The sequence below is a fragment of the Haliotis cracherodii genome, unplaced genomic scaffold (genome assembly GCF_022045235.1).
Source record: "Haliotis cracherodii isolate W230 unplaced genomic scaffold, xgHalCrac1.p SCAF_9, whole genome shotgun sequence".
Taxonomy (NCBI): Eukaryota; Metazoa; Mollusca; class Gastropoda; order Lepetellida; family Haliotidae; genus Haliotis; species Haliotis cracherodii.
The window spans coordinates 18,930,252-18,941,179 of NW_027266343.1; positions in this window are offsets into that span (position 1 = coordinate 18,930,252).

A 10,928-nucleotide genomic window follows, 5' to 3' on the forward strand; every position below is an offset into this window, starting at 1 on the left:
TAAAGGAGGGGGATAAGTAGATCGTGACATTAGATATGCATCAATAACGGGAGCACATTGAAGACATACATGGCCATTTGAATAGGTTATTTAATTAATAAAAGGCTAATGAATATTATTCACGTGACAAAACTTTACATTGTATTCAAGTTGTGCCAACTTCGAATCTCAGAGGCCACATTGCTGTTTCACACAGAAGGTACTAATGAAGCGTATTTTCTATATTAGTGTCAATAACAAATGTCGCGCTCTTGTCCTCAGCGTTAGGGGGTTTGTTCGTTCGTGGGACTATAAGTCAAAACTAGTGAGACGATTGTTGCTGTGTGTGGCGATGTTTTTGCACCACATGTCGAGGGTTGTCCAATGGTAGTATAGATCCATTGCCTTAAGTTACAAGGGATATTAATTTATTTATTTTTGCAAGGTGACGAGGGTTCAGTAAAATATATATACTAATGGGGAAAAGTATCTGTGCTTCATATAAAGTGGTGTAAATGTTATGTTAATAACAACGTGGTATTTAGTCATTCGTTTAATTGATATTTTACTATACCAAATTCAGTGACAAAACCCATACCTTGTAACAGAAGACAGCACGTCTCCTCAAATAGGAGTGGTGTAACATCTCAATTCACAATGTCAATATCGGGTGTGACCACCATTTGCGTTGCTAGGGGCGAGGCTGCGGCGGATCATTGAAGACAGCAGATGATTGAAAACAGACAGGGAATCAATCAAAGATTGTTCCAACTGAGTTAACGTCACCGGCTTGTTATGGTCCTGTCGTAAGCGTCTTACTTTCTCATCTCCGACATTTTTCATGTGGGAGGGGTCTGGAAAAACCGGCCATGGCAGTACAGTAATGGTATACTGCCTCAAAAATGCCTGTTTCAACAGGGGAAATTGAGGGAGGGTATTTTCCTGCTGCAACGTCTCTGCATTCGGACAACGGGTAGAACATTATCTCCAACGATGTCGTCCAGGTAGCGTACGCCCTTCAAATTGCCATTTACAATGATGGACGGTGTTCTCAGATTTGTTGTGATGCCACCCCATACCATTCCACTTCCATCCTCAAACTGATGATGTTGAATAACTCAAGCTTCGCTAAAACGTTCTGGACGCCTGAAACCGTCACACGACCATCAGCGCTGCCTAGATGAAACCTTGACCAATCTGTGAACAGTCTGCTGCCCCTCTCTTGTCTTCTGAACCTCTATGTGCTGTCTACACCATGCCTGGCGTGCCTGATGGTAACATCGAAGCAAAATTGGGCGTATCGCTCGACTTCGGGGACGCATGTTGTGCTCAGTCAACCGGTGGCGTACGCTTCTGCCACTAATTGGTCTCAACCTAGGGACTGTCCGAGCTGATAGTACAGTAGCAGTTTGGTATGGAATCCGTAGATGCACCAACCGAATATGGTTGTTTTAGTGACGTGACTTCACACGTGGACGACCGCCCCACGGCAAGTCATGGGTGTTGTCCAAAGAGATATTGTGTTTCGGTGAACATTAATATGTCTGGCAACTTCGTTTCGGCCAGTCCTGTTTGCAGCATACCCACGGCACGTTGACGCTGTTTTTCATTAAAAAATTATTGCGTAAGCGTTATTTTCAGTTCAACAAATTGTGAATCACGACCTGAAAGTCGAGGAGACGTCTTCAAGAATATGTATTGAAAGATGCTTTATTTAATTTCAGAATAAAATTATTTTTATTGAACTCTATATGAACCACACTTACTTTATTTCAGTTAGTATATATACATTCCGAGTCTTAGGGATACCACTTTATATTGTTCTGTAGATGATATTGTATACCCGGAACAAAGTTTGCTAATAGATCGCTTAGTGTGAATGTATAGATATGAGTAAAATATATAGGACGTTTGATGAATGGTAAATCTAATTCAAATTTCGCAAAGTAAGACCCGTATATTCTTTACTTTCATAGAGGGGTCTTTTCTGACTGTTCTGCGTTTACTTAATTCTGACTTTTTCAAGTTTGGATCAAGGTTAGAATGTGTTCCCTGTAACATTTGCCTGTCATACGAGACGGCTTACTGGTTGGGGAGTCAAGCTCGGTAACTTCATCAATTAGCTGTCATAATATCAATCACTGCTTTGTCGACTCGGCCACCGTCATACAGATGCACGTTTAACAACACATTCCAGGAAGACATAGCTGACTAATGGGTTTCAATTTCTATATCCTTTCGATGCGACGATTCAGTGCAGGTGCTGGTACCTTCACCAAACACTGATGGTTATATAGTTGCAACAGAAACAACAAACAAGGTAATAATGATGACAGTTGATGAAGCCTTGGGAGTGAGTGAGTTGGGTTTTACGCCGCTTTTAACAGTATTCCAGTTATATCACGGGGTGTCAGCGTTATGTGGGAGAAAAGCCCGATGTGATGCAGGTCTCAGGCGAAGCGGGATTCGAACCCACAATCATAGGTTTCTGGCGTGCCAATGGGACGCAACTCTCCACAGGAATCGCGGCGCCTTAGACGACTGGGCCACCCCTGCCCCCTAAGCCTGGGGAAGAAGCCCGTAGCAATAACGCTGGTCTCTGTCGATAGTTGACTTGAATCTGTTGACCTGAAGGGCTGCTACTTGTTTTCAAATGGTGTGGGCTTTTTAGATGGAGGCCAGGGCGATGGAACTGGTCTACTGGATCTGCTAAATGTTTCTCCGATGTAAGTAAATATATTCCTGATATCAACATAGAGGCACTGTACTATCGCTTTGTCCAAGTACATGTATGTATGGCATAGCATTTGAAGCTGACACTGTCAACCTAAAGATAATGAGAGCACCCACAGAGAAGCAAAACAAAAGAAGAACATATTCGGAAAGATGAGGAGCAGGAAATAATACATAGCGAGTTACTACAGAAAGTTTCTTCAGTAATATAATTGAGGGTTGGAAACACTGAACAATGGATCACACCAGTCACAGAAAACGGCGGATAATAAGATATCCTTCATACCTAATGCGATGTTCACAACTGAATGTGAGGAATAGTTAATAAATAGAGAATCTCACCCAGGTCACTTGTGCTGATACATCAGCACTCAGACGCAATCATTCTTCCAAAGTTTTCAATATGTAAAAGTAATAACCGGCGTCTTGAGTGTAAATGTTACCGCTAACCAGCTTCCGTGGCAGACATAATACGGACCCAAGCGATATCTCCCGTGGAAGCCAGTGTTGGTTGATAATTTGATCTTGCAAATACCCCAGCAGGCTTCCTTGGCCTTCTACTACAAACATATTTTCCTATAATCAAATTGCCATATGCAGTAGGTAGAGCCAACATTGCGCAATATCATACTGTTTTCTAAAGAGCTCTGGCAATGATGCCATTCAATGATCAGGCATATACATGACCAAACTTGCTGGACATTCAGATACGTCAAGTAAGTTACGTATGCACCCATAGCAGAATTATGACATCGCTGGGAGAACTTGAAGTTGAATACTGCTGCTACGCCTTCTAATCAAGTAACATACATTTCTGGTACATTGTGTTGATTTTGATCATCTTTTTGTCATCGATATGCTATTGGCAAATTATTGTTGTTGGTTAACATTGCGACCTTTCTTCGAAATATCAGTGCTGATACGACACGAGTGATGTAACATAGCGGTTGTGATAGAGTGACAATTTATTAACAGATCCAATTCATAGGAAAACTATCATCATAATTTCATCATGACCGGTAAAGATCCGGGGTAGAATAGGTCTTGAGCGTCCCATGCTTGCCGCGAAAGGCGACTATGCTTGTCGTAAGAGGCGACTCACGGGATCAACTGGTCAGGCTCGCTGGCTTAGTACTTGCATGCATGTCATCGTATCCCAATCGTGTAGATCGATGCTCATGATGTCAATCACTGTATTGTCTGGTCCAGACTCGATTATTTACAGACCGCCGTCATATAGCTGGAATATTGCTGAGTGCAAACAAACAAAATATATTTTCATCATGATTAATAAATTAATTTGGAAGGCCTGAAATAGGATTTGTTTTCAATACGGATATGGCATTGTTGAAATTTGAAATAAACTGATGTATAGCTACAGTTGGAGACATATCGGAAAATCTTATGTATACACCTTTTTGTTTTTTATCTCATTTCTGGTATCGCAGTACACATCTCCCAGGATCTCCTCCTATGTATTGCTTCCTCTGCAAATAATATAACCAGTTAGTGTGACCCCAATTTGACCAGCTGGCACAGCGGTACCTCTTCGTTGAAATATTTTCTTTCCTTATTTAGGGGTCATTTTCATTCAAATGTTTCAATACATTTATATCTATATGAAACACCGTAGCCCCGAAGAAGACGCTGTAACATTGACTCTTGTGGAGTCAGTAGCATTCCAAGCTAGTCATTAAAGGTCAATGTTGTCTTTTTTCTGTTGTAAATGTCGTGTACGAAAATGCACTGAAATTCACATTATATCCACGTTACACTGAAGTTATTTGAAGTAATTGACCCGACTGAAGTGGGAGGCGGGGATTGTGTGATGTTAAACAGAATTAAAGGGTACAATACATACATGAAAATATTCATGTCAAAGTCAAAAATGATATGTGTCAGCATACCAGTTTATTTTCGACAGCTGTTGCCAACAAAGCAACCTGTGTGTATCTCGTTTCTCTTGATGTTTAATGTTTAGTACCTTAGCGTAAGCATTGATTATCAGTTGGATCAATGCTGGCCATTAAATCCGAGGACATCATTGTCCATTTAACTGTAATTTTGTCAGATGTTAAGATATTATATTGACGGTTAGCGGTCTGAGTTCAGGGTTCCTTCGAGTATCGATAGGGTACACGTACACAATGTTGTGTTCTGATATTACTGCCCAGCTTAGAGCTAAAGACAATTATTGAGCACACATACAGTTGTTATAAATATTCACATTCGTCTACAACGTGATGAATTGGTAAAGCTCAGCGATAGGTAGCCAATATGTTCAATGTATTTGTCTGTGATTTGCATACTTTTGAACAGGGTTCTGCGGACACAACAGACTACTTCCGCACAGAAGTCCATGATCAGAAAAAGGCTTTAAGAGTCCAAACTAGACAGATGTTGAACGTGCCCAGAGGCGCCCTAACGAACGTCATGCGAACGTGAATGAAAAAACACACATCTGCAGTGTTTCAATCACTGTATTGTCATTCATGTATACCTGCAAACCAGAATACCATGTTTCAGTAGAAGCACTAAATTCTAAAACATTAAAAAGTCTTCATTTGCTAGGACGTTGGTGGATGTCCTTTATCAATTTAAGTTTTGTGGACGTATATGAGAAAAAATCATAACGATGCTCTTCCTTCCCCTCGAACATATCGGACGTAAACCAAAAGAAAACTCACAACTTATCTATCGGACAGATTGATCATCACAATTTCAGATCATATCGCAGCGCAATGATGAAGTCCATCTGCATCGCGTGATACCTTTACTCCTCACACGCTCAAGTTCTTCCAGGAATATAAGTGTTCATGAAATGATACGTCACTTGAACGAATGGTATTTTGGTGTGAACCTAGACATACACTGATATTGTAAATTAATCTTAAAAAATACATAGATGAAATATTTCAACAACCTTAATTAGAATTTAAAACAAAATTGCCCTACAAAAAATATCCTGGTGTACCTTTATGCCTAATGTCATTAATTAAATAACTCAGGCCGTCATATAGCTGGAATATTGTGCTGCGTTAAACAACAAGCAAACAATAAATAAATAAACTCAGAGTGTGTAAGACGTTTTACATGATGTTAAGATGCAAGCCTTACAGTATTTCAAGAATAGCGAGGATGCGGCAGTTATAATTAAATAAAATTCAGCCAATACATGCTAAGGATCCACTTACGTTCTTGTCGATTGCGTGTATTGTTCGAAATATAACCGATTACAGATACATTTCTTAAAATGCACTGATAGTTATATATATTTTCCAACATGCTTTACAAGAAACCTATATCAATGTTCGGGGCTGAAAAACACACCCAGGTTCGTATTATTGTACAAGACAGAACACAAAAGCTTACTCTCGCCTAACTGGAATGCAACGTTGCATTCCTAAGACAACAGAACTTGGTATTGAAACATGTTCTTCTGCGGTAAAACACACTTCAAAGGTCTTTGGAAGGCACTCAGAAGTGATTCACATAAGGAAGAGAATATATGGATGTCAACTTCTTTATTCTTTCAAAGGTTTTCAGTAGTCAAGTGGACACTGCAGTCAATACAACGGCACAATGTTCAGCTAACACAGCTGGGTTCTTTATGTTAAAAACCATTTATTCCTTAACAAATATCTTTGAAATAATCAATTGTATTGTTGTTTTCTATTTTAACCCCAGCCGTGCTCGTTGGCTTCGCCAAAGAGCTGAACGTGAGAGAACTTCGCTACCTCAGGCTTGGGCTTGTTTTCCACATTAAGCTGACACGCTGTGATAAATCTGTTACAGAATACCGTTCAAAGTGACGTCAAACACAACTCACAAATACAAACTAGATCACAAACCGTGTGTGCTTTATGACAGAGAGAACGTTTGTATCGCGACTGATAATTTGTGTCATGGAGCCGAGTATTTTTCACGTGAATAACATGTAGTGTGTGTGTGTAGTGTGTGATATATTTTGCTTCAAGGAAGGAGTGACCTCGGTCTCGTTTGATTGTGTATATCAATCCAACAGTTACTTATTCCCTAAAGTACATCACTTTCACACTGGGTACTAATTACAACATTATACATTTAGACTGAAAATGACAACCCACAGAGTATAATTCCCCATCATTTAACAACCCCGGTGATGGCAAATCATCTAGACAAAAGGGAACTGTCATCCGATGTGTGTTCTTCCTTTGTTAGCTATTTGCATGAATTTGAACGTGGGTGATTGCAGTATAGTATACGGTTATAACGAACACGCTTACAACGAATTGACGGATGTAACGAATATAGTTTTTGGTCCCGACCATTTGCTGTATAAATTCTTATAACGAACTACGGTTATAACGAACTAAACATAGACGTCCCTTTGAGTTCGTTTTAACCGTAGCTTACTGTACTATGAGATGTACTGGAGAAGGAAAATAAAAAACAGAATCATTTATTCTCGAAATTCCGGGGATTATGAAAAAAGAATTCAATCTCTGGTTTTACCAAATAAAGTAAAGTGTTCACTGGAAGTCCTATAGTAAATGTCAAGTGGGTCAAAAAAGGATTCGACATATATGCATTCAGCGAATACATGATGATCACACACAAGTCTTAACATGTGCTTTGAATAAGCCTTGACTTGAACAATGAGAAGGAGACAGACATATGTGTTAAAGTGTATCTCCAACACAACCTTCCTGACAACCAATATATAGGACCATAGAGAGAATATGGTGCTTATACATGGAAATGTTCTTGAAATACATTTCCCATTTCGTTATATAATATTGTATTGTCAATGTATGGATGAGACACAATGAATAGATTGAAGTGGGTCTTTTTCAGGTATCCTGGATACAACGGATCAGACACCGCGGACGAGTAATCAGGATTCAATACACATCATTCTAGCAGCGGAAATTGGTATTCGGCTGCGCGATGTTGAATGGGGAGCTTACATGTCAACGACAATCAACTCACCACTCTTTCATCGTCTTTTTCATGCATATTTTCCTTGTGGGTTTTAATGCAGACATCTCATGTAGCCGTTTCTCAGATCTGACAACAAGGAGAGGAAGTGAGATTTGAAACTTCAGTGAAAGGTCGTCAAGTTTCTCGGATCCATTAGTATTGTTGATTCGCATTGTTCCATAGTGTCATTTAAACTCTCTACACTTACTTTTATGCAGTATTTGTGGTCAGACTTGGAATGTGTCGTCTACAAGGTGATGAACGCCTGAGGGCTATTGTCATGCTTGAAACTGATAAAGCTCAGAGATATGTAGCTCTGTGATTCGCAGAATTTGAAACAGGTTTCTGCGGACACAAAATGTTAATGATCGGTCCCACAGAGAGCACCCGAGGTAAAAAGACGAGTCCAAGATCGATTAATCAGAACACAGGCTTTACGAAGTCGAGCCCAAACAACTAATCAAATCGCTGTTCACTTGTGGCAGACCATGGGAGTTTAGGTTACCGACCATAGCCAGACCTCCATGCCGCTAATCTGTACGTTCGGCGACCAGGTGTTGTACCACCGTTAACAAATCAACACATTCTAGCCAGATGCCAATGGTGTTTAGAGCGTAGGAACTCGGGGAATCGCCGTTGGTCTCGTGAATGTTTTGAGATGACTCCTGGATCTTCTTTCTATACGGACGCGGACGTGTCTGGAGGCGTCCTAACGAACGTCATGCGAACGTCAACGAAAGTCAACATGGATATTGACTCGGACCATGCAACGCTGTAAAAATATATGTTTGACCAATCGTGGAGGCATGACCCGTTATTGATCAAGTCACCTCTTAGGTTTATTTTTCTTCCTACACATCCATGTCTCTTTCCTTGGTTGTTGGCACCCTCTCTTGATTGCCATGTTAGACCCGGTCCTTTCTTTTTTCTTATCCATCTATCACTTGATACCTCTTCATTTTTCAGAAATCATCCGTTATTTAGAATATCCCTTACTTTTGGGGGAGAATTTATCATTTTTATTTGTCAGAAAGACATGTGTTACTTGACACTCGTGGGTTTTTATTGTATTTGTCAATTTATTGTTTTTGTTCGAAATTGAGGACGCATCTTCTTAGTTCTTTCTGGACCGCAATATTGTTTCGGAAAAGTAAATGGCTTCTTCCTCCGACCACGACGTTATAGGGATCGTTACTGCAGACAACACCGACGTCATTTGGCTGAGAGTTTGATTGTAGGTTTGTTTGTTTCTTGTTTAACGCTACTCCGCATTATTCCGTCTCTATGACGGTTATCTGTAAGTATCATCATAAGCATCGATCTTTGGGAAACGATAACATGCATCAACCATGTCAGTCTGACCACTCGATCCCGTTAGTCGCATCTTTCGGCAAGCATGGGTGGCCGAAGACCAATTGTAACGTGGATCTGCAAGGGGCGACCTGGAGTAACGATGATTTGAGTTCATTTCTTTTTGCAAAAAGGAAACTATCTATATCAGTTGTCAACATTTACTACAACGCAAGAACAGAGCGTTATATATTTGATTCCCACATGGATTGTGCTGAAAACGTACATGTAGATTAAAGTTCATAGACCCTCACAAAGCGATAGTTTATACGTGTTTACCCGAGAGAGAGAAGCTCTACTATGGCAAGCTGTTTTCACATTTATTACGGAGTTACTGATATCTTCAATTGTTTGGAAGATATCATGAATGGAATTGAAGATATACTAAATGAATTAACGATGTCTTAAATACAGATAATTGTAGATATTTGCAATAATATAGAAGATATCACGAAATGAATTAGATATAACACATACACTCTTCAAAAAATGAAACGCACAGGTAGACTTTTAGTAAATTGATTGTACCTAATAAAGTCGATATATTTAATCCAGTATCATAGATACAAATATGAAATTTTGGAGCCCGATAGTCACATGTTGTCGTTGTACAAAGGCAATGAAAACTGCTCATTGTCATGTCACATAAGGCCACAAGGTTGCGCTGAACCAAGTATCTCATGTGACCGCCCGGCCAGCAATCACGGCTCTGCACCTCCTGGGCACTCTCTGAATAAATGTACGAATTCTATCCTGCGGAATTCAGTTTGTAACGCGTTAGCCAGTTGTGGGAGTGTCTGCGCCGTGTTCTGACGTTGACGTACACGCCGTTCGAGTTCATTCCAGAGGTGTCCGATTAGGTTGAGATCTAGAGATCTCGACGGCCAGGGTAAGGCGTTGATTTTGGCATTATGAAGGCCGTCTACCGTGACACGAGCTGTGTGCAGTGGAGCGTTGTCCTGCTGAAACAGCTCCCATTGGCGGTCAATGATTGGAAAAAGGTGAGATTGAAGAATTGAATAGCGATTTGCTGTCAAATTTTCCTGAACCCCAACCAAGTCAGATCTCGTAGTTTAGGATATGGCCCCCCAGACCATGACACTACCACCACCAAAATTGTCGAATTCACGAACACAATGTGGGGCAAAACGCTCACTTCGACGACAATAAATATGTTGTCTTTCATCTCGCCTTTGAAGAAGAAATCGTGATTCATCGCTAAACCACACTCGTCTCCATTTTCTCAAATTCCAAGGCATTAAGGTATGGCACCAACGCAAGCGTCGCTGTCGATTGATCTGTTGCAAAACAGTGACGATAACTGGTCTTCTTGGTCGGATTCCAGCCTCGCTAAGATGGATCCTGACACTCGGTCCGATATCCTCCTCAAACACGGGATGCGTCCAGCAGTCTCCGTAGCTGTGGCATTGCGATAACGTAGGTGGAACACTCGAATGCAGCGATCCAGTGCAGGGTGGTAACTCTTGGTCGGCCGGTTATCGGACGGTCTGCAGTGGAATTGAACTGTCTGTATCGGTTCCAAAGGCGGCAAATGGCGCTGTGGTGGACGTTGAAGTGGCGTGCAACAGTAGACTGCGATTCCCCTCTTTGGATACGTCCTATGGCGATGTTCCGATCGGCAGCGCTGAGTCTCGGCATTTTCGAACTTGAAAAATGTTGACAATTGAATGACAAATTATTGGCTTATGCTTGCCTTTTTATGGCCACTTCCACGAGTTACGAATGCCATAACCTGCACGTGCATTTTGCATTTCTGTTTTCCTCCATGGCATTTTTCAACAAGTGTAAAAATAATGCCGTTTAAGACATTGCAAATGGACAATGGCTGCGTTTTGACACACCGATTGTCGAATATCAGGCCACCAACTTTTTCCAATAACATA